The 24933-nt window shown below is 43.5% G+C and overlaps 1 long non-coding RNA gene across 2 annotated transcripts in view; it reads right to left on the bottom strand.

The window, feature by feature from the left end:
* LOC143988372 (uncharacterized) overlaps positions 1–24933 on the bottom strand; it is a 39154-nt gene that overhangs the window by 7414 nt on the left and 6807 nt on the right. For both annotated transcript variants that reach the window (XR_013276834.1, XR_013276835.1), the window contains exons 2-3: positions 14049–14403; positions 13532–13600 (exon numbers count right to left, since the gene is read on the bottom strand). This is a non-coding gene — a long non-coding RNA (uncharacterized LOC143988372). The remainder of the gene's footprint in view (positions 1–13531; positions 13601–14048; positions 14404–24933) is intronic.

The following is a 24933-nucleotide window of genomic DNA, read 5'->3' on the forward strand; positions in this document are numbered from 1 at the left end:
AGTCGGAGACGCCTCGCCGCGGCTCGCTGTGTGAACCGGCCCTTAGGATGAAAGCAGCATGAAAGGCTACAATTAAATAATTCAGATAAAACATCCCGCTCTGTAAATAATGCAGATGATGAACAAAAGTTTCAGTAAATGGAAAGAGTTTAAATTTTGGCAGAGTGGATGCCATTCCTGCTAAAAATCAATGATATGAATAATACATAGAGAAAGCAGAGGGATCATTCTGTAATCATTACAGATCTAATACAGTTTATCAGATGGATGACACAGGGGTCACTAGAGGGTGCTCAAGGCTTAGACTCTAGGCCAGGGTTTCTCAACTAGGGCTCATCAAAAGGGATCTTAGGGGTTCCTTGAGTATTGAGCACTTTCTGCCTCTTTTTTTAGGATGGCTGTGTTGGAGAATTATTTTTGCAGAGACCACACACGGAAATTATGAACTTTGATGATAATCGCATGAATTTGATCATATATTGGATGTTTTATTTATTTGTGTAATTACTTATCAATTTATTTAAGTTATTCGTTCACTTAATCACTTTGGTTCACATATAATTCAATTGTTCAGCTAACGCCCTTTGATACTTTTTCATTAAATATAGACTAGAGGGGGCACTTAGGGTTCAGGTGCCAGCAGACAATCAGGGCGGGGACTCCAGGCAAAGACACTAGAGGGTGCGCAGACTGTAGAAGCTAATAGGTGCTTAAGATGTAGGCACTAGGAATCAACGCTAGAGGGCGCTCAGTCTGTAGAAGCTAAGGGGCGCCTAGGATGTAGACGCTCAGGACCTAGATACCAGAGGACACACAGACTGTAGAAAAAAGTGCTTAGGATGTAGACATTAAATATAGACTGCGGGGGGCGTTTCGGGTGCAGACTCCAGGCAAAGACGCTAGAGGATGATGAGACTGTAGAAGCTAAAAGGTGCTTAAGACACTAGGTATAGATGCCAGAGGGCACTCAGACTGTAGAAACTAAGGGGCACCTAGGATGTAGACACCAGAGGGCACTCAGGACATAGACAGTGCGGAGAGTTGAGAGCATAGGCACTAGGGGGCCCTCAGGACACAAACACTAGAAGACGCTTAGGACAGACACTAAAACCCAATACAAATGTAACATATTGCAGCTTTCTCGGATGTGGTGGCTCCATTAGATTTCTTTTATTTTAACCTGTTGATCTTGCCAGTAACACACTTCCCAGGGGGACAATGCTTACTCATTGTCCTGAATCTATGGAAGAGTAGTGTTGTTGCTCTACGACAGGAAACCAGAACATATCCTCCTCTCATCTTCTCCATAACATAGAGAGAGGTGATCTGTAGCTCACACATAAGAAAAATACTGCCCTTAGGGTCTTCCTGTGGGACAGAGTTGAGCCAATCAACACTGCCACAAGGGAGTCCATAGCTCCCCATAATCAATGATTGGTAGCCCTCAACCTACACAGGATTTTGCTTTAATTTCTAGCAGAACAGGGGGATATGCATTACAGTGCCATAAGGGTAGGGTATTTGCACTGGGGACCGAGGGGGGACGCGGCTGGCTTGCAGTGGATGAGTCGGCCTCCATATCACAAGACTGGCACAACCACTGAAGCGCATCGCTCGGCCATGCCATTTTTTTGTAATAATATAATAAGAATTATGCAAAATAATAAAATACTAATATTAACAACAAAAATAATAATGATAATATTTTTTTTGTATAAGTATTACATTACAAAAATAATAAAAAATATAATCATAAAATATAATTGGGAGATAACATAATTGGTTTTGAATATATGGGACAGAGGGATTGGGGGGTTAGGATAAGGGAACACGGTATGTTAAGATGGAAACGGGGTGGCAGCTACCCCTGAGCCTACTCCTTAATCAACAATAAATAGTGCACTTTTTATGGTATGTTATGTTTTTTTACTGTTTATTTTATTGGGGTGTTTTATTTCTGAGTGACTTAGGGGGGTGAATGGGAAGGAATATGTAGAATCAGGAAGGTAGCCACATATGGGCCCTCCTGGTACTCCCCTCTTATGCCGTGTATACATGGCTGGACTTTTCGACAGCAATAGTCCGACGGACGAAAACCGACGCTAGGGCAGCTATGAACTTCCTTATTCTAGTCCGGTCATACGTCATCACGTTCGAATCCGTCAGACTTTGGTGTGATTGTGTGTGGCCAAGTCTGTGCATTTGGAAAGTCCATCGGACCCAGTCTGCTGGAAAGTCCGGTCCTGTGTACATGGCATTAGTTATTACAAATCATTTACACATTTATTTATTTATTTGAGGGGGGGGGGGGGGCTTTAGACAGAAGCAAAAACAGAAAGAAAGAAAAAGGGAGAAAGGAGGAGAGGAAAAAAGGGAGAAAGGAATAGAGGAAAAAAAAAGGGAGAAAGGAATAGAGGAAAAAAAAAGGGAGAAAGGAATAGAGGAAAAAAAAAGGGAGAAAGGAATAGAGGGGGAAAAAGGGAGAAACCAGAGGAAAAAAAGGGAGAAAAGAGAGGGAAAAAAAAAGGGAGGCACTTCTTTTAAATGCAGTTATGCCGCGTACACACGATCGGAATTCTCGTCGGAAGAAGCTCTGATGGTTTTCCCGACGGAATTCCGACGGAATTCGGCTCAAGCTGTCTTGCCTACACACGGTCACACCAAATTCCAATAGTTTAGAACGCAGTGACGTACAACACGTACAACGGAACTAGAAAAGGGAAGTTCAATAGCCAGTAGCCAATAGCTTCTGTCTCATAATTGAATCTGAGCATGCGTGATTTTTTGGAGTGCTGAAATTGCATACACACGACCGGAATTACCGATAGAAAGTTTTTCCGTTGGGAAAATTGATAACATGCTATAAATTTTTGGCTGGCGGAAATTCGGACAGCTAAATTCCGATGGAGCCTACACGCGGTTGCATTTTCCGATGAAAAGCTCTCATCTGTCTTTTTCTGGCCAGAATTCCGACCGTGTGTACGCGGCATTAGGAGGAAGATTGGAAAAGGTATTCATGTCTTAAAGAGGAAGTAAACCCTGATGAGTTTACTTCCTCTTTGATTCCCTGCAAAGGTAAAGCATAATGGACTACTTACCTGACACAGAGAAGTCACCGCTCTCCCCTGTAGTCCGGAGCATCCATCTTCTCGGTGGATGGGTCTTGCTGCTCCGCCAGTCATTCGACGAAGCCGCGATGACATCACTCCCGCGCATGCGCACTGGAGCCGCCACTCGCGGCATATCGCCGTTGACAACGGCACGCTCAGTGCGCCTGCACGCCGCTGTCTACAGTGCATGCGCCGTAGACAGCGGTGCCTGTGTTTTGGCAAAGATCTCCTAAACCGTGTAGGTTTAGGAGATATTTCTTGGACCTACAGGTAAGCCTTAATCTAGGTTTACCTGTAGGTCAAAGTGGTTTGAAAGGGTTTACAACCACTTTAAAGATAAGGATTTGTCTTTGTTCTTTTCACGTTGGTAATTATATGTATATTGTGGGGTATATGGAAACCATTGGGATTTTTTTTAATGTTTTTTTTTTGGTGCATATTCTAGGAATACTACTTGTGTTATTGATGGTTTTGTCCAGTTATGTTCTTTTTAACAAGTTAAAGACCGCCTACTGCATACTGTGGCAGGGCGGCTGTATTGCACAAAATGACGCACCTGTATGTCATTTAGTGCAATGGATACTGTGGATGCACGTGCCCACGCACCCATTGAACAGAGGGAGAGACAATCAGCAGGTCAACCCCGATTGTTCCCCAAAGAGGCAGAACGACGATCTGCCTATGTAAACAAGGCAGATCGCTGTTCTGACAGGGAAGAACACAGATCTCGTGTTCCTGGTAAGCAGATCTCTGTGTTCCCCCAGTCAGTTCATCCCCAACACAGTTAGCAAGCACCCCCTAGGGAAACATTGAACTCTTTGATCACCCCTGATGTGTACCCCTTCCCAGCCAGTGTCATTAGTACAGTGACAGTGCATATTTTTTTTAGCACTGATCACTGTATTAGTGTCACTGGTCCCCAAAAAGTGTCAAAAGTGTCAGTTAGGTGTCTGATTTGTCCGGCACAATGTCGCAGTTCGGCTAAAAATCTCTGATCGCCGCCATTACTACTAAGGCCCGCTTCACACATGCTGTCTGTTTTTCATCCATCTGTTGACAGATTAAAAAATTCACATCATTGCATCTCTATGGAAAAACTGATGTAAATGGATGATCAGCCATTTACTTCAGTTTACATTCGCATCTGTTTTTTTAAATTGCTCTATTTTTCTTCTGTTAAAAAACGAATCGGATGAAAAATGGATGTAAACTGACAAATGGTCAGTTTTTAATCCATTTTGGCATTGGTAGTCAATGTAAAAAAAAAAAAAAAAACTGATGAAAAATTGATTAATACGTCATCGGTTTTGACATGACTGAACTGATGAAATGAAGGGTCCGCATGTGTGAAAGGGGCCTTTAACAAAAAAAAAAAAAATCCAGAAATCTATCCCCTATTTTGTAGATGCGATAAATTTTGTGCAAACCAATCAATATATGCTTATTGTGATTTTTTTTACCAACACTATGTAGCAGAATACATATTGGCCTAAATTGATGAAAATTTTTTATGTTTTACATTTTTTTATTGGAACTGTTTTATAGCAGAAAGCAAAAAATAAATAAAAATAGGATTTTTATGACAGCTTATCTGTAAAATCCTTTTCTTTGAAGTACATCAAAGGACACAGCGCCATAGTAGTTACTAGGTGGGTTATAGGCCACCTTCAGGTGATGGACACTGGCACACCCCAATTCAGGAAGTCCACACCCTATATAACCCATCCCACTACTGGGAGTACCTCTGTTTTTGTAGCAAAGCAATACATGTGTATACCAGAAAGAAGGGAGGAAGCTCTGTGTCCCATGATGTACTAAAAAGAAAAGGATTTTACAGGTAAGCTGTTATAAACATTATATTTTTTTATCATACATCACGGGACACAGAGCCATAGAAGTTACTATGTGTGATATCCCATAGCAATGCCAACTGAATGGAGGGAGACACAACAAAAGTAGGGCACCAATAGACCAGAGGACTTATACTGCTGCCTGCAGCACACTGCACCCAAAGGCGATATCCTCATGACCTTTTACATCTACTTTATAGAATATGGTAAATGTATGGACTGAAGACCAAGTTGCTGCCTTGCAGATTTGAGCCATGGAGGCTTGGAGATGCACTGCTCAGGAAATACTAATAGCCCTGGTGGAGTGTGCTTTAATATGAAAAGGTGTATTTTTCTTCTTTAAACCATAAGCTTGGACAATCACTTGACAAATCCATTTAGAAATAGTAGATTTCAATGCTGCCTGTCCTCTCTTAGGACCCTCAGGTAACACAAACAAAACCTCTGTTTTTCTAATCTGAGCAGTCGCCTTCAAGTAGACCTTGACTGCTCTCACCTCATCAAGAGAATGTAATGACTTTTCTTCTACAGAACAGGGTTGTGGAAAAAATGAGGGTAGAATAATATCCTGGTTTAAATGAAAACCTGATACTATCTTTGGTAGAAAGGACGCAATACAACCTTATCCTTGTGCATAATTAAATATGTCTCTTTTCAAGAAAGAGCAGCCAACTCTGATACCCTTCTTGCAGAAGATATGGTTACCATAAAAACTAGTTTCCTTGTCAAAAGGACCAAGGGAATATGTTGTATCGGCTCAAAAGGCTGTTTTTGTACTGCTGACAGGGCTAAATTCAAGTCCCAAGGGTTCAGGGGAAACCTAACCGGAGGATTAAGTCGCTTTACCCCCTGAATAAAGCTACAAACCAAAGAGTGCGAAGCAAGTGTTCGCTGAAATAATACAGATAAAGCCAAAACCTGGCCCTTGACAGTACTCAAGACCAGCTTCAATTCTAATACCATCTGTAGAAAGTCAAGGATTTTACCTACATATTTCCTGGGGAGCCAACCCCTGGATTCACACCAGGAGACATATGCCTTCCAGACTCTATAATATATGGCTTTGGAGGCCGGCTTCCTTGCATTAACCAAGGTAGACACCACTGAACCTGACAGCCCACGCTTCTTCAGAATGTGGGTCTCAATAGCCACACCGTTAAATGTTTGTAAGGTAGGACGGAATACCGGACCTTGCGAGGGAAGGTCTGGCCGTGGCGGTAGGGTCCATGGGTCCCCTACCGCCATCTTTATGATCTCTGTATACTAAGATCTCCTGGGCCACGCTGGGACCACAAGAATCACCGCCTTCCCTTCCTGCTTGATCCTGCGATGAATTTACAGAAGCAGCAGTACAGGAGGGAATGCATAAATCAGTGAAAACTGATTCCACGGGAACACCAAGGCATCTGTTCCGCATGCCAGCAGATCCTTTGTCCTTGACACAAAACTGCCAATCTTTTTGTTGAACCTGTACGTAAACAGATGCACGTCTGGAAATTCCACATTTTTTTACGTATTGTCAAAAAGATGTCAGGGTGAAGAGACTATTCTCCCGGGAGCAAATGCTTGCGACTCAAATAGTCCGCCTACCAATTCTCTATTCCTGGAATGAAGACTGCCGATAGGCAAGGTATGTTGTTTTCTGCCCAGGTTAGGCTATGATTCACCTCTCTCTGGGCCGCACGAGTTCTCGTGCCCCCTTGGTGGTTGATATAAGCCACTGCTGTGGCATTGTCGGATTGGATCCTGAGAAGACAATTCAGTAATCTGAGTGTCCAGACCTTCAGGGCCAGGCGTGCTGCCCGAATCTCTAGAATATTGATGGGCAAGCTAATTTCTCATTTGGACCATTTCCCTTGGACAGACACTTCTTCCAGGACTGCTCCCCAGCCCAGAAGGGCTTCCAGGTAACTGGTAGGAAGGATTTCCTTTTCTGCAGATTCTTGGCTATCAACCGCCAACTGGGGCTTTGGCGCACCTTTGGGGATAACCGCATTGGAATGTCTGGAGCTTGGACCTTCTTGTTCCAAGTCGATAGGACACCGTTTTGCAGTAGCCTCAAATTAAATCGAGCATAAAGAGTTGCCTCGAATGAAGCCACCATCTTTCCCAACAATCTCATACAAAGTCGAATAGAAGGATTCTTCTTTGCTTTGACCACCTGAATCAGTTCCCTTATGGAACTGATCTTTGCGTGGGTCAAGAACACCCTTTTATAAGCTGTATCTATGGTCAGACCCAAGGTCTAATCTCCTTGAAGGTTTTAAGGAAGATTTCTCTAGGTTGAGAATCCAACCTAGGTACTCCAGGTAGCTGACTGTGGTGACCAAACTCTGGTCTAAGCGGGCTACTGACTAGTCTTAAAAAGAGCCAGGACCTTTGTAAACACTCGAGGTGCAGTAGCTAGATTGAAAGGCAGAGCTACAAACTGAAAATGAAGATTTTCTATCTCGAAGCCTAGATATTTCTGGTGAGCAGGAAAAATAGGTACATGGAGGTAAGCATCCTTGATGTTGATTGGTGCTAGAAGTTCTCCACCTTGTAGAATGGAGACTACTGATCGAATTGACTCCATGCGAAACGAGCGGATAATCAAAAACCAGTTTAGATCTTTGAGTTGAGTCTATTTAATTTTGTAGGTTTCCCTCCCCGGGACCTCTTTTGTCCCCGGGGTTGATTCTGAGGTTTGCCTCTTGAACTTGATGGTGGAGGCCATCGTGACTGCCTGGAGGTTGATGCCCCTGGTACTGGAGAAGACGCTTGTTTAAAAGGGAACTTTTCCCATTAGAAATTCTTTGGATGTATTTATCCAGATCATCACCAAACAGCCATTTGCTACGAAATGGAAAACTAGCCAGGAGCTTTTTGCTTGGCGTTTCGATTGACCAATTTTCCAACCACAGTATCCTATGCATATGCACCAGCCCAAGCGCAAGTCGAGAGACCTGGAGAATAGAATCTCTCATAGCGTCTATTGCAAAACATAAATTCTTATCCTTTCGATCCTTCAGCATTTGAGCATTTTCTACCGGACAAGTCAAACTTTTATTCACAGAGGATATAGCAGCATAAATTGCTGGCATCCCCCATCTTTTATTAAATTCTTCCGCCATACGATAAAGTGTTGAAAACTTTTTCGGAGGAAAAAACTGCTCATCTAGGTGATCCCACTCAGGATACATAAGCTTTTTCAGTAATGAATGGATAGGAAAGGCATGAATAGCTCGGGGAGGCTTTAGCAAACCCAAACAAGAAGAGGGCTCATCAACCGACTCAGCTAATGGTAATGAATGTGGAGTGGACCAATTCAGTAAGAGATTGTACCATCAATCTCTCAGATTGTGAACCTGATCCTTCCGCATTTGACCCTTCAGAAGAGGAGTCATCAACCTCTTCCTGGTCCCCTGAGAGAAATTCATCATCTCCCACCCCCGGTTCCTCAGTTTGAGGGTCCTGGGTGATGGAAGGGGACCTGTCGCGCTTACTCCCACTCTGGATTGCGATTAAAGCCTCTATTTTCTGCTCCAATCTTAATATGGTTGAGGAAAAATTCTCTTGAGTAATATAGACAGGGGCTGCTGTGTTGGAATCAGTTGCAACACCTGATGGCCCTGATGGCTCACTCTGACCAGCCACCTTAGAACTCTCAGGGAAGGATGCAATTTTTTAGAGATGGTTCTAGGTTTTTTTTGCGGCTGAAGAAGTCGTTCTTGAGCCCTTTTTTGGGATGTTTCTAGCCCCCCTTCCGACCATAGCCCGATGCACAAATGCTGTGGTACTACCAGAAGGATCACATGCACTGCTTGAGCAATAGTCCAGCCCTGCCACTGCTATTAATGCTCAGCCTGATGCTAATAGTAAATGTGTTAATAGGAATGCCTGTGTCACCAAACCTCTTAGATGCCCCTTTGCTCTTGTGTCCCTCCGGCATCTGCAGCCAGCAAAAATTTAGTTTTTAAACATACTCCCGCGTTGGAGGAAGCCAATGCTGTGCTAAGCCTTCTGTAGCATTGCGCCCCCTCTTTTCTCTTTCAAAGGAAAGTTTTCCTGCGTGAGCGCAGGCCTCCGATCCGATGGGATCAGCATGTGTGTGAAGGAGGGATGGCGGGAAGGAGACCTGAGAGAAGCCGCTGAGAGGAGGAGGCGGCGGAAAAACGGAGCTGTATTGACTGATTATTTTAGCTTCCCCCTTTTCAGGGAGAGGGGGAGAGCTTAGTTCAGGTGGGGAGTGTCTGGTGGAAGAAAATCCCCCCCAAACTTACCCGAGGTCTGAGCTGTTAGCCGGAGGAAAAGCCTGCTGCTTCTGCTGACACAGCGTGGCTCTGAGGAAGGCATGAGAAGGTTCGTGCTTCATACAGCCCCCAGTGGTGACTCTCAGGCATGACAGCATTTACTTTTTTCTTAAAGGAGACATTTCATAAGAAAATGTAAAAATTCCTTATATAGACTCCACTTACTTTTCCCGCCACAGGGTTTTCTGGTAAAAACTATCAGACCCAATCTTCACCCCTCACGGTGGGTCCCATTACCAAACCTTCAGGAACCAGGGACCCTCGGGGAACCCACTCTCCTGAACTCATAAAGCACCCCGCTAGTAAAAACTTTATGGCTGAAAATACCAAAGTACTGGATCCCGGGGTCCTGCTTTCTAAAAAGAGAAGCATTACGGGCTAAACCTTGTTTCTTTCATATAACAAGTGGAGAGACTTATCTGCTCACTCAGCTGTCAAAAGAAAACATCTAGGCAGTCTGCCAAGTTTTTCGCATGAAACATTGTATCTAACTCTTCCTTCTTAGAAAAAATCCAGGCAGTCTGCCAAGCTTTTAACAACGTATCAATGCAGGAAGTTTAACCACTTAAAGTCTAAATATTTTTCTGACACTTGTTTCTTAAGTTAAAATCAATAATTTACTTCCGGTTCCAGCACTGTATGTAGCCGGCAGAGACCGGCAGCTCTGCTCACCGCCAGAGATAAAACCAGCATATTAAGCCCAGGGTCGGCTCTCCCCCCTTCAGAAAACCACCACATAAACCCCTGCGTCCCGGTGGATGGAGCGGTACCTTTCTCAGCCACGATCCCGCTCTGGATCTCGATCGAGGGACGCTTCTCCCTCCCCCTCACGAGCTCCAGGGAGACCTAAGATAGCCGCTGCAGCGTCTGCCTTTCCTCACTCACTAAGTGTTCTGCAGACACAGCTGACAGGTAAACCAAGTGAGGGAGAGAATCACACTGAGGAAATAGAAGCCAGTGCACAGGGAAATCAGGGGGCTCTAGCCCTGCTCTCCCCCGCTATAACAGCAGCAGTGAAAAGAGCAGTATCAGCGGGCATCATGCAATTACGCAAAGAGCTGGGAGACCACTCCCAAAGGTTAACTGAAGATGAACAACGTATATCTTCATTGGAAAATGATCAATATACAATGAATGTGGCTTTGGAAAAATTCAACCAAGCTCAGCAGCATATGCACAAACGAATGGAGGATCTGGAAAATCATTCCAGAAGGAACAACCTCTGGATAATTGGACTCCCTGAGTCATTTAATCATGTCTCACTCCTAGATATTTGCACCTCTGCCTTTCCAGAAGCCCTCGGTTTACATCGCAGATGCACCGTGGAAAGGGCTCATCAGATCGGGGGACCAGCTAATGATCGTAATCGCTCAAGGAACCACACCTCCACAATTGATTAACCCACTCTTCGTTGAAACTGATCTATCCCTCCAGGCACCTATCACCTCTAGGTTGGTCCTCATAGTACTAACCTAGACGTTTAACTGTTATTCTACACATAAGGTTCCCCTCAGACAGTTATTATTTTATGTTACGAGTTCCATCTATTTTCTGAGCAGTCTTTTAATTGTTTTAATGTGTTTTCTGCTATGTTCCTCACCGCCGGAACAACACACCTAGTGTCTTCTGCAGGCGAGGCCAGTATATTCTTTAGCCTCTTGGTCCACCCACCAGGGAAATCTTGCAAGCCAGGGAAGGGTGGAGGCCCTCTCCCCAATCAACTGTTTATCCTGGGGGGTAGCACCTTACTTAAACCACATACTTCTCTGGCAAGCGGAATTGCGGTCTAACAGGTGGTGACCATGACATACGGAAAAAAGTGAAGTCACAATTTTGTTTATATCTCAAGGTTAATCTGTTCTTTTCTTCTTTTCTCTCCTTCTTTTTTATGCCCCACTCTCTCAAGAAGGGACGGTTTTCCCGTCCACGAACCCGAAGACTTGAAATACTATACCCGACTCCGTCCACAGATCATTTCACGCAGGTAATTTACATACTCTATCCCACACACTATGCCCACTTAACTTGATCTATGACTACCCTACACATAACATCCTGGAATGTTAAGGGACACCTAAGTAGATTAAAAGCGGACATAGCACTGCTCTAGGAGAAACACTTAGCAGAATGCGTTTTTTTCCGAATGCAAAAGTTATGGGTAGGCAGGGTGATAGGATCAGCACCTAAAGGCCGTAAGAAAGCAGGTACAGTCATACTTCTTCATAACAAATTAACATGCAACGTATTGTCCGTAGACAGCGTCAAGGATGGAAGGTCAGTATCAATCCACCTTCAATTCCCATCCAGAGAAATCAGGATAATCAAAATCTACACACCTAACTCCCCAGACAAATCCTACTTCACCAACCTCACAACCCAATTAGTGACCGAGTCTAACCTCCCCCACCTCGTAGGAGGTGATTTCAAATCAGTCATCAATAACTCTGAAGACAGATCCAGTTACCGCTGTAAATTAAGACCGTTAACACGAGACCTGTTCACTAACTTTTACCACATGGTGAATGCTACATAGTTACATAGTTAGTAAGGTTGAATAAAGACACCAGTCCATCCAGTTCAACCTGAGCGAGTGCCTACAATTGTCCCTATCCCTGTACATTGCACACTCACATCCATCCCTACCCTCAAGGAGCACATAATGCAGGAACCCTTAATGCTCTCCACTTAAATAGACACGTGGAGAATTCAACACCCCCTAGATAAAGAATTTACTTTTTTTGTCTCCAGTCCATGACTCTTTTGCCAGGGTAGACCCCTCCTTACTCCACATGGTCAGGGACTCCTGCATTCATGACATGGTAATTTCAGACCACTCCCCTATATCCGTTACTTTGGACAAACTCCAAACCTGCCCAGAATTTGGACAATGGTGCTTCCCATCAGAACTAAACCAAAATGAATGCTTTCAGACCATGCTGAAAGAGGCCAGGAAGGAATACACACACAACAATAGCTCCCATGCACACAATCCTAATCTGTTTTGGGAGACAGGCAAAGCATTCCTGCAAGGAAGGATAATATCCTTCATATTGGCCTACAAGAATGCACACAAAACATACCTAGAGACCAGTCATAGTCTATGTAATGCCCAGAAACAACTTACAGAGCGGAACACTCCAGAAAACCGAAAGATTTGGCAGGAAGCCAAGGACCACTTTGACATCTGGGCACATAACCTAGAATGCTTGAAAATGACCCATACCCAATTTCACAAATTTGGCAATAAGGCAGGGAAATTACTTGCCAGACTCTCAAAACGCACATACCTCCCCACACATATCACCACCTTACACAACCCTGATGACACTCTTTCCACTTCTCCCAAGGACATTAACAAAACGTTGGAAACATTCTACGTCAACCTTTATGCCCACAAAACGATTGATCCCTGCAAAACTATCAAATGGCTAGAATTATCACCCCCTCCCACAGATTAAACCTGATCTACTGACAACTTTAAACTCCCCAAGTTACTGAGGAAGAAATCCTAGCCTCCATTAAAGGTCTGGCAAGCGGTAAAGCCCCTGGCCTTGACAGCTACACTTCTGAATTTTTTCCATTGTTAAAAGAAGAAATCACCCCCTCCCTGTTTTCAGTCTACAACAAAATGTGGGATGGTGGTCCTTACCTTCCAACAGGACACCAAGAAAATATAAAACTAATTGCCAAAAAGGGAAAGGATCCACAACAGCCAGGGTCATACCGTCCAATCCCGTTGCTAAACATAGACTCCACAATACTCTCTAAAATGATAGCCTCTCCTTTAGCACACATCATGCCATCCCTTATCTATCATGCTCAATCAGGGTTCACCATGGGCAGGTCAGCTTCTTCCAACCCGAGGAAAGTCCTTTTCAACCTAGAATATGCAAAATAAATCCCCTGGAGGACGTGGCGATCATTACCCTAGATGCTGAAAATGCATTTGATAATGTCAGCTTCCAATGGCTATCCTTAGTGATGCAAAAATTTGAGATATCAGGCCCCTTCTATCATTTTATACACAACCTTTACTCAGCACCGTCAGCTACGGTAATAGCTGCTGGTGTTCAATCCAATCCCATTCGGTTACATAAAGGAACAAGACAGGGCTGCCCCTTCTCTCCCCTGTTGTTTAATCTGGCTATCGAACCTATCTCACGTCATCTTTTCTCCACAGCATGCATCCATGACATACCACTCAAAACAAATGACTTGAGAGTTGCCCTTTTTGCAGATGATATCATGATATTCACCACATCCCCCCAAACAGACATACCTGAATTCTCCCTCTAGGCACTCGTAAACTTCTCCCTCTAGGCGCATGAATATGGTCACTTTCTTCTCCCTTTCACATTAACGAGAAACACATCACGTATTTAGGCATTAATATAGGAAAGGAACCATCCTCTCTCTACTATCTCAACTATCCTCCTCTGATATCAAAGATTGTAGGTTAATTGGAAGCATGGTCCAACCTCCCACTCTCGCTCTTTGGGAGATGTGCATTTTAAATTGGGCAGCTTTGCTCGTCTGCTATACCCTCTACAAACTTTACCATTATTCTTAAAGCACAAAGATATACAGAATTTAGGGCAATTACCTCATTTAAATGGAATAAGAGCAAACCTGGAATTGCACTGACCAAACTTTTTCTCCCAAAGAGCGAGGGGGGGGGGGGGCAGCATGCCAAATATTAGAGTGTATAATTTAGCATGTCTCCTGAGAACAGGAATGACTCTATTACACAAGTGTCAAAATACTCTAATTATGGATTGGAATTGGACTTGGCTTACCCAATAAATCTTTCTGCCCTCCTTCATTGCTCGCTGCAGCGGATTCTGACTCATATCAAAACACAATCTGTGATTCAGAGACAAGACAAAATAATAGCATGGAGAGAGGAGAGGAAAAAATTTGGTCTTTCTCCCTACGTTTCCAGGTTTCTTCCAATCCATGGCAACGGCTTGTTCCCGCTTGGTCTACAATATGAACCATTGTCCAAACGGAGAGATAAAGGATTAATCAATGCTCACTCTTTATAGAATGGCGTAAACGGCTCCCTCAAACCTTTCCACCTCATTGCAGAAGAGTTCAATCTTCCTTCCCACCACTTTCTTCATGTGTCGCAATACTCAAGCTTGCCAAAACCTGTCCAAAGAAAAGCATCAGATTCCAGCAATCTTTCTTAGACAAGCTAATAGCAGAACAGAGCTACCCCATATCATATATTTACCACCCTCTCAATGGGAAGTGCACCAAATCAATACATAATACCTCCATCACATCCTGGTCAGTTGACTTACCGGGCCAAGTCGACATAGACAATATCATAGTAGGATATAAGATTACGAGAAGCATCATACCAAAAATGTCCTGGAGGGAAACTCAATTTAAGCTATTGCACAGGGCTTATTACCCTTTCTCTACGAGACATCCCTCCACCTCAGGCACCTTATGTCTATGGTGCTTTTTCCATAAACCCTCTCTAAACCACTGCTTATGGCTCTGTCCATGGATAGCTACCTTCTGGTCCTCAATCCTCAACCCTATCTAAAAAGTGACTGATTTCACTCTGGAGAAAGACCCCATGCTTCTGCTATTTGGATAGCCACCAAAAATCAGTGCAACACTAGCCACCTCAAAGCCACTGCCTCAGGAAAATCTTCAACGGACCCTCCTGACTCTCCTCATAGCTCGAAGGACTATACTCAATCAATGGATCTCTCCCACTCCCCCGACCATTTCCGAAACTGTAAAAGCTCTTAAAACTCTGCTATTCCAAGAAAAATGTAATGTTATGCTCCACAAAAAAGAGCCCAAACTCAAACAACGATGGGCATCTTTCATCGATCGCTGCCTGACAAATTCAGAAAAAGCCATCTTAACTGCACCTCATTTTTCTTACAACGGAAGGAATCGCTATCCAATCGCAAGTTCATCATAGCGCTAATCGATCCTACACACCTCCCATGGACATCCCTAAAAAGGGTCTTCTACCTATTCCTGTTCAGGTGACACAAACACTCACAAGAGTACATTATACTAGAGTCAGTAAATTTATATTTATATTTACTGAATTCACATGTTCATTATCAGTGATGTTATTTCTACTCCTTTTCTCAAGTTTTGGGCAGGGGTCATCAGGAAGGGTGAGCCCTCGGACGCCCCCTCTCTTTCTCCCCTCCACAATTACCACAACTCACCGTTATCCTTTCCTCTGCTTTTTGACTATAGCTCCCCCTTCTATCTCTCTTTTCTCCAAACTCTCTCTATCCCTCCCTTCTTATACTATTTAGGGAGGTAGGAATCTTCAGTACAAAGTTTGTATGTATTACTTCATGGCATTGTTTGTCAACTATTCTTCTTTAAAATCTAATAAATCATATTTGAAAAAAAAAACACTGCCAGAAAGGTCAAGAAAGTGTTTGATTATGAAGTTCTTCAGTTTCAAATACACATTGCTTTTTGTTCTGCTGTAGTTGCTAATTTTGCAATTGCTTTTGCAATTTCTGAGCACCTAAAAAAAACTGATTTACCATCTGCATTTTGATCTGAAAATAAAATTAAATATTTTATATGGAAAAAAAATAAAAGAAAAAAGAAAAAAACATTTTTGTTGCTAGAAAATTACTTGAAACCCCCAAACATTTTATATATTTTAGCAGAGACCCTAGGGAATAAAATGTCAATTGCTGTAATATTTTATGTCCTACTGTATTTGCCCAGTGTTCTTTCAAATGCAAATTTTTGGGAAAAAATACACTTCAATGAATAAAAAAAAGAAACAGTAAAGTTAACTCAATTTTTTTGGTTTAAATGTGAAAGATGATGTTACGCCAGGAGAATCGTGAGAGAATCGTGATCTATCTTCTAAGCAAATAAATCGTGATTCTTGTATTAGCCAGAATCGTGCAGCTCTTGTATGTACTGAAGACCAAGTTGCGGACTTACAGACCTGAGCCATGGAGGCCTCGTGATGCACTGCCCAAGAAGCACTAACCGCCCTGAGTGTGCTTTGACTTGAAAAGGGGGAATCTTACCCTTTAAATCATGAGTTTGAATTATAACTTGCCGAATCCACTTAGCGACAGTGGATTTTGATGCTGCCTGTCCTTTCTTAGGACCCTCTGGCAGAATAAATAAGACATCAGTCTTTCTAATATGAGCAGTTGCCTTTAAATAGATTTTCACTGCTCTCACCACATCAAGACAATGTAGTGACTTTTCTTCCCTGGAACATAGTTTTGGAAAAAACGATGGCAGGACAATATCTTAGTTCAGGTGAAAACCTGAGACCACTTTTGACAAAAAGTCTGGAGGAGGGTGTAACACCACTCTGTCCTCATGAATAATCAAGTATGGCTCTTTACGTGAAAGAGCAGTCAATTCCGAAACCCTCCTTGCTGAGGATATAGCAACCAAGAACACCAGCTTCCTTGTCAGAAGGATTAAGGGAATATGCTCTATCGGTTCAAATGGCTGTTTTTGTAACACTGACAAAACTAAGTTCAAGTCCCAAGAGTTCAAAGGAGGTTTGACTGGTGGATTAAGCCGCATCAACCCTTGCATAAAACCCCGGACTAAAGAATGTGTAGCAAGTGGTCTTCTAAATAAGACTGATAAGGCTGAGACTTTAATGGCCTTTAATAGTATTCTGCCTATGATATACCTCAGAGGATTCCAACCTTTGGATTCAAACCAGGAAACATAAGCCCTCCAGACTCTATAATATATAGTTCTGGAAGCTGGCTTCTTTGCATTAATCAAGCTAGAGATAACTGACCCAGAAAGCCCACGTTTCTTCGGAATGTGGGTTTCAATAGCCAAGCTGTTAAATTTAGAGACCGTAAGGTAGGATGGAATATTGGCCCCTGTGCGAGTAGGTCTGGTCATAGTAGGAGGGACCATGGATCCTCCACTGCCTTCTTTATGATTTCTGCATACCATTACCTTCTGGCCATGCTGGTTCAAGCAGAATTACCGGCTTTCTTTCCAGCTTGATCCTGCAAAGAAGTTGAGGCAGCAATTGAATAGATCAGTGAGAATTGATCCCACAAGGTCACCAATGCATCTGTTCCACATGCGAGTGGATCTCTTGTTCTGGACACAAAGTTGACTAACTTCATGTTGAATCTGAACACTAGATCTATGTCTGAAGTTCCCCATTTTTGGCAAATAACCCAAAAAATGTTGGGGTGAAGAGACCATTCCCCCTAGAATAACTGCTGGTGACTCAAGTAGTCCCCCTGCCAATTATCTACCCCCGGAAGGAAGAATTCCAATAGGCACAGAACATTCCTTTCTGCCAAAGTTAGAATATGGTTTACCTCTCTCTGTACTGAGAGACTCTTGGTGCCCCCTTGGTGATTGATATAGGCCACTGCTGTGGCATTGTCAGATTGGATCTTGACAGACGCACTGCCCGAATCTCTAGGATATTGATGGGCAAGGTTCTTTCGGCTCTTGACTACTGTACTTGGACAATTGTCTTCTCTAGTACTGCTTCCCAGCCTAAAAGGCTGACATCTGTCGTTACCAATTTCCAGATAACAGATCTGAAGGATTTTCCTTTCAACAGATTCTGGGTTAGTAACCACCACCTGATGCTTTGGGACACCCTTGGGGACAGCCACATTCGTATAGGCTAAAGCTTGAATTGTTGTGTTCCAAGTAGACAGGATACTGTTTTGCAACAGTCTTGAATGGAACTAGGCATTGGGAACTGCTTTGAATGAAGCCATCATCTTTTAAAGCAACCTCATGCAAAGGCGAATGGAGGGATTTCCTTTTGACCTGACCATCCGCACCAGTTCTCTTATGAAGTTGATCTTTTTCTGGGCTGTGTCTATGATCAGACCCAAGTACTCCAGCCTTTTCATCGGTTTTAAGGAAGATTTCTCTAGGTTGAGTATCCAACACAAACTTTCCAGGTAACTGGTGTAATGCGCACGCTTTGCTCTAAACGAGCCACCAAATGGTCTATTAGCAATAGATCGTCTAAGTACGCCAAGACAGTTATGCCCTGTGCCCTTAACCTAAGAGAGGTGGGGCCAGAACCTTTGTAAACACCCAGGGTGCTGTAGCTAGCCCAAAGGGCAAGGCTACAAACTGGAAATGCTGCTGTTCTACCTCGAACCACAGAAACCTTTGGTGAGCGGGAAATATAGGAAAATGCAGATATGCATCCCTGATGTCGATAGAAGCCATAAGTTCTTCTTCTAGTAGGATAGAAACTACTGGCCTGTTCGTCTCCATGCAAAAGGATCTTCAGCAACTGATTTAGATTCTTTAGAATGGGTCTGACATCTCCATTCGGTTTGGGTACTGTGAGGAGGTTTGAATAAAACCCCAAACCTTGCTCTTCTGTGGGGATCTGCATGACCACCCCCTAAGCCATTAATCAGTCTAGCACCCGAAACAGAGATTGCCTTTTCTCTGGCTCTTTGGGAACATTTGACCTCAGGAAATGAGATGGTGGAAAGATCCAAAATTCCATCTTGTACCCCAGAGTTTCCGTGGAAATTACCCATATGTCCTGAATTTCCTCTTGCCAGACTTCTGAAAACTGCAGGGGTGCCTCTTCATGATGTGGCTTTAGAATTCTGCTTTGAAGGTTTCTGGCCCCAGGTCGCCACTGCCTAGAGTCGAAAACCCCTGGCGCAGGAGAAAGAACCCGTTTAAATTCAGGGCATTTATACTTTCTTTTGACTGGCAAAAGAGCACTTTTCCCACTAGAAATTATTTGGATATATTTGTCCAAATCATTCTCAAATAGCCGATCCCCATGGCAAAGCATAATGCTTTTGATAGTACGGCCAATTGCTGGGCTTGCTGTGCAGGAACCTCTTTAAGGGCCTGTCTAAATTGGTCCTTTAGGGACTGGCAGATGCCTATTGCAGCGACTGCAGGCTGAGCAACGGCACCTGCCAAGGAAAAAGTGAATTTTAACAGGAATTCCAACCTTTTATCTGTTGGATCCTTAAGCATTTGTGCATTGTTTACTGGACAAGTTAGACTTTTATTCATACTGGAAATCACAGCATCAACTGCTGGTACCTTACATTTTTTGGTGAATTTCTCCTCCATGGGATAGAGAACTGAAAATCTCTTTGGAGGAAGAAAATGCTTATCTGGGTGATCCCATTCAGCATAAATAAGCTGTTCTAGCAATGCATGGACAGGAAACACATGCAAAGGCTGTGAAGGTTTTAAGGAACCCAAGGAAGAAACTGAGGTTTCAGCAGACTCCGTTAGGGGTAGCATGAAAGTAGAACGAACCATCTCTGTAAGAGAGTGTCTCAGCAATTTCTCAGATTGTGTAGCTGAAAAAAGGTTCATCCACTGTTGTTTCCTCCACCGAGGAATCATCGGTTTGTCTTTCCTCCTGATCGCCAAAGGGTAACACCTCATCCCGTGGCCACTGTTCCCCTTGCAAAGGTTCTAAAGTGGGAGAGGGGGATCTAGCACGCTTCCTATCCATTTGAATGGAGGATGCGATTAAAGCTGCTAATCTTCCTTCCAAGCCCTGCAGGGTGGAGGAAAGGACATATTCAGTCACGTATACAGGGGCTGAGATGTGAGAAGCAGTTGTACCATCAAATTGTTCCAATGGCTCACCCAGGCTTGCAATAATTGGTATTTCAGGCGAGGAAGACAGTGTGGAGACACGACTGGAGTTCCTAGCGCCTGGGGGTTTCATAGTTAGTGCCCCACCGCTCCAGTGTAGGCTGCTTGCTTCCTCCTCGCTGTCGAAGATAGACTGTCTCCAGTTGATCCTTTAAGCCTCTGAGCGTACTCGTGGACGTTGCACGGCAGTGCGCCTAGGGCCCGCCCCTTCATAAGCCCGTCCCCTCCTTTTCTTTTGAAAAGTATTCCCGCGTTGAAGCGCAGGTGGATTTCCGCAGACCCAGCATGGGTGGGTGGAGGGGCAGATCATATTACACAGCAGGCAGAGGAAACAACTTTTAATGCAGAAAAAAACGGGACCTCCGCACCCCCGTGGAGCAGGGGTATTAAAAGGGGGTGTACAACCACAGCTGTCTCCCTGACCCTTCTGGTCCCTTCAGGGGGGAGAAAAGCATTTGGCAGATCTCTTATCTTAAGAGGAATCCCCCTGCACAACCTTGGACCTGTAAAAAGCACCCCACCAGGAAAGCTTTTAGATTCTGTAGCATGACCAAAGCCCTGGGTCCCAGGGTGCAGCCCTACAAAGAGAGGAGTTACAGGCAAAACCTTGTGCTTCGGATACCACCTGGAGATCCTCAGAGCACATTTTCACTCGTGACCAACACCTTAAACACTGGCAAAAAACTGATGTGCTCCTGGAAGGAGGAGGGGTTATATAGGGAATGATTGGGTATGCCAGTATCTATCACCTGAAGGTGCCTATATACCCATTAAGTTATTACTTAAGGCTCTGTGCCCCATGATGTACAATAACGAAAAAGGACATACATTTTATTTGGGTACAGTGTCACATGACCACGCAATTGTCAGTTAAAGTAACACAGTGCCATATCGCAAAAAATTGTCAGGAAAGGGGGGGGGGGGTAAAACCTCCCAGTGGACACAAGTGGTTAAATTTAACAAAAAGAAATTAAATAGAATAAAATATTATTAATAATAATAATAATAATAATAATAATAACAACAATGATAATATTATTATTATTACTACGAAAAATATTAATACCACCCTCTATAACACAAGCACCTTCTTTATCTTTGACTTGACTTGAATTTTTCAGTAACAGAAGAATAGGATTGTGTTTTAGTGAATGATGGTGAATGTGTCAGGACAAGTCGTTGTACACAGCAGCCAGAAACGATTCAATAACCGAGTATACCAGGCGACAGGGGAAGAGGAATACCCGACACACCCTTCACTTCCTTTCTTGAGCCTCCTCATCAGTGTCGTCTACCAGTGCCGCCACATCAGTTCACATCGGTGAAGGATAAAAATGACCTGTTTTGCAAAATTTTATAATAAACTACGTTTTGAGGGTTTTTTTCCTTCAAAATTGTAAGTCTTTTTTTGTTTATTGTAAAAAATAAAAAACCCAGTGGTGATTAAATACCAACAAAAGAAAGCTCTATTTGTGTGAAATTTAAAAAAAAAATGCTCATATGGGCACAGCGTTGCATGACCGTGCAATTGTCATTCAAATTGTGACAGCGTTGAAAGCTGAAAATTTGCCTGAGCAGGAAGGGGGTATAAGTGCTCAATAGGCAAGGGATTGATGTAACCTAATGATCAGTTACTGGTGGTGGGGGGGATTGGCCAGAGATCAGCTTTAAAGTATATGCAAAAATGACTATTTAAAGCAGAGCTCCACCAAGAAATGAAACTTCTGCAAACCTGATTCCTTCCCCCCTTCGGTGCCACATTTGGCACCTTTCAGGGTGAGGGTGGGAGCTGATACCTATTAAAACCAGGTATCTGCTCCCACTTCCAGGGAAAGATCGCCGCAATCATCAACCATTAATCCCTCCTCTCATGCCAGGGTACTAGATGTAATCCTAGACTCTGATTTGTCCTTTCAGCCCCAAACCCAAAAATTGTCAAAAGCTTGTAGACTTTTCCTCCATGACATCTCTAAAATTTGCCCCATTTTAATGAAACCACCAAGCTACTCATTCATTCCCTTGTTATCTCTCGCCTTGACTATTACAATTCCCTTCTTATAGGCCTACCTCTTAAAAGGTTATCCCCTCCTCTACCATGAATGCTGCTGCAGACTTATCCACCTTACTAACCACTCAGTGTCTGCCACCCCTCTCCGCCAATCCCTACACTGGCTCCGGATCGCCCGGCGACTAAAACTCAAAATACTAACCACAACATACAAAGCCATTATGCACTGAGCTATATCACCAATCTTTTCTCCAAATATCACCAAAATCGTCCTCTACGTTCCTCTTAAGGCCTTCTGCTCTATAGCTTCCTTGTCTCCTCCACCCATGCTCATCTACAGGATTTCTCCAGAGCCTCTCCCGCCCTCTGGAACTATCTACCTCAATATGTTCGGCTATCCCCTACTCTAGCTGCCTTCAGGCGATCCCTGAAAACTCATCTCTTCAGGGAAGCCTATCACACTTCCAACTAATCTTTTAGCATTTCCATGAGCTCATTCCCCAGAGTTACAACCATTTGTACCACCTGCCCCACCCTAGTAGATTGTAAGCTCTTCTGAGCAGGGCCCTCTTAATCCTCTTGTATTTTGTTGAATTGTCTTGCCTCCCTTTTATATTGCAAAGCTCTGTGTAACCTGTTGGCGCTATATAAATCCTGTATAATAATACTAAGTTTTAGAGCCCCCCCACGCATGATGTTTTGGGCCTCTACATAGGAAAACAGCGATTGTTCTACACATGTTATAGATCACTGCTCACGCTGGAGTGAGAGCAATAATTTTTGCACCAGAGCTTTTTCGTAATTCTAAACTGAAGACCTGTGGGGGTTTTGAAGTGTTGCCTATGAAAAAAAAAGGGTACTGAACTTTTTCACCGTTTCACAACCACGCGCAATTTTAAAGCGGAGCTCCACCCAAAAGGGGAAACTCCGCTAGTTTGGGGGGGGGGGAGTGGGTACCTGGTTATGACAGGTACCTGCTCCCACTTCTGGATTATTTTGCCATGGAGAACTCAGCTGGAAGTTCAGCCCCCCTCCTCCTTCCCCCACCATTCACATGCATAGTAGGGAACCGGCTGTGAAGCCGCAAGGCTTCACTCCTGGTTTCCCTTAGCCAAGATGGCAGCACCCGAGAGCCGACTGAAAAATTGGCTTGGGTAAAGACACCGCTGGATTCGTGGACAGGTTAAGTGCCTTTATTTTAAAAAACAGCTACAGTATTTGTAGCTGTTGACTTTTAATTTTTTCTGAAGGAGCCTAGAGCAGCGCTTTAAGGTTTGGGTATCTATTTACTCAACACAACATCTTCTTTTATATATTCTACCTAAAAATTGGGTAATGAATTAGGTGTCCAAAATTTAACTTTATTGTATTTTTTTTTAATAGAAAACATTTGAAAAAGAGCCAAGATCTCCACCTACTGACTGCTTCCAAAATACAACACAGTCACACACTTATAATCCTTAAAGGGGTTGTAAAGGTAATTTTTTTATTTTCTACATAGGTTCCTCTAAGCTAGTGCATTGTTGGTTCACTTACCTTTTCCTTCGATTTCCCTTCTAAATGTTTTTTTTCTTTGTCTGAATATCTCACTTCCTGTTTCTCCTCAGTAAACTTCTCACCATCATCCGAGCTGGTGGTTAGTCAGCCAGAACAGCTCACTGAACAGCTTACTGAGGAGGAACAGGAAGTGAGAAATTCAGACAAAGAAAAAAAAACATTTAGAAGGGAAATCGAAGGAAAAGATAAGTGAACCAACAATGCACTAGCTTAAAGGAACCTATGTAGAAAATAAAAAATTTACCTTTACAACCCCTTTAAGTGGGTTTATACAGCGCACATCATTGCGCTGGATCAACTTCCTGATCATGACCACATCGGCAATGTGTATTGGTGTGTTCCGGCCCCTTAGTCATCAGTTAAAGCGAATGTAACAGACCAATTGGAAGGCATGGAAAGAGCACTGTCCCCTTATAACAGAAAGTGACTTTCACAGAAGGATGTGATTTATATATATATAAAAAAGCATGTCTCACCCCCGCTTCTACCTTGCCTACTTCGGCATTGCCCATACTGAGGACTCCTTCCTCTTCTGCATGTTGGCCTCCATGTTGTGTTCAGGATCGCAGTGACGGCAGTGTGTGGGCGACGGGAGACACAGATGGCATAGGGACTCCACACACCTGCATAGAGCACACACTCTATGCAGTACAATGGAAGATATAAAGAAGATGTATTGGGGGGGGGGGGGGGGGGTGTCAGTAGATGTAAAAGGGAACCAGTAGGTGTATAGGTAAATCAATAGATACACTGGGGTTTAGTAGATGCAGAGGGGGAACAACTAAGTGTACAAGGAGGTCAGGAGATGTAGAAGAGAACAAGCAGATGTATAGGGAGGTCAATAGATATATTGGGGGTCAGCAGATGTAGAGAGATGTAGAGCGGAACCAGTATGTGTATAGGGAGATCGATAGATACAATGGGGGTCAGTAGATGCAGAGGGGAACCACTAAGTGTACAGGGAGGTCAGCAGGTGTATAGGGAGACTAACATATATTGGGGGTCAGTAGGTGTATAGGGAGGTCAGGAGATGTATAGGAAAATAAGTAGGAGTATAGGGGGTTGGAAGAGGTACAGAAGGGGTCAGCATGCGTATTTGGGGGGGGGGTTGATCACATATGAAGAAGAGGTCAGTAGGGAGTGCAATCGATATATTGGAAATCAGTAGGTGAATGAAGGGGGGGGGGGGTTTGGGAGAGGTATAGAAGGGGTCAGAAGATGTACTGGAAGGTCAACAGATATATTGTGGGTCAATAAATGTAGAGGGGAATCAGTATATGTGTAGGGAGAGCAATAAATAAGTTGGGGGTCAGTAGGGCAATGGGGAGGTCAGGAGATGTATAGGAAGGATAGTACATATATGAGGCTGACAAAATGTGCAACCCATTTTATTTCTTCCAATTGTTGTTGAGGAATATTCAACTGTTTAGTGAAGAGGACAATTGTAAGCGCATACTGTATATTGCCTTTGCCATCCATCTTGCATC

Source organism: Lithobates pipiens, unplaced genomic scaffold (assembly GCF_037356315.1).
Source record: "Lithobates pipiens isolate NorthernLeopardFrog02 unplaced genomic scaffold, aLitPip1_a1.2 Scaffold_18, whole genome shotgun sequence".
Classification (NCBI taxonomy): domain Eukaryota; kingdom Metazoa; phylum Chordata; class Amphibia; order Anura; family Ranidae; genus Lithobates; species Lithobates pipiens.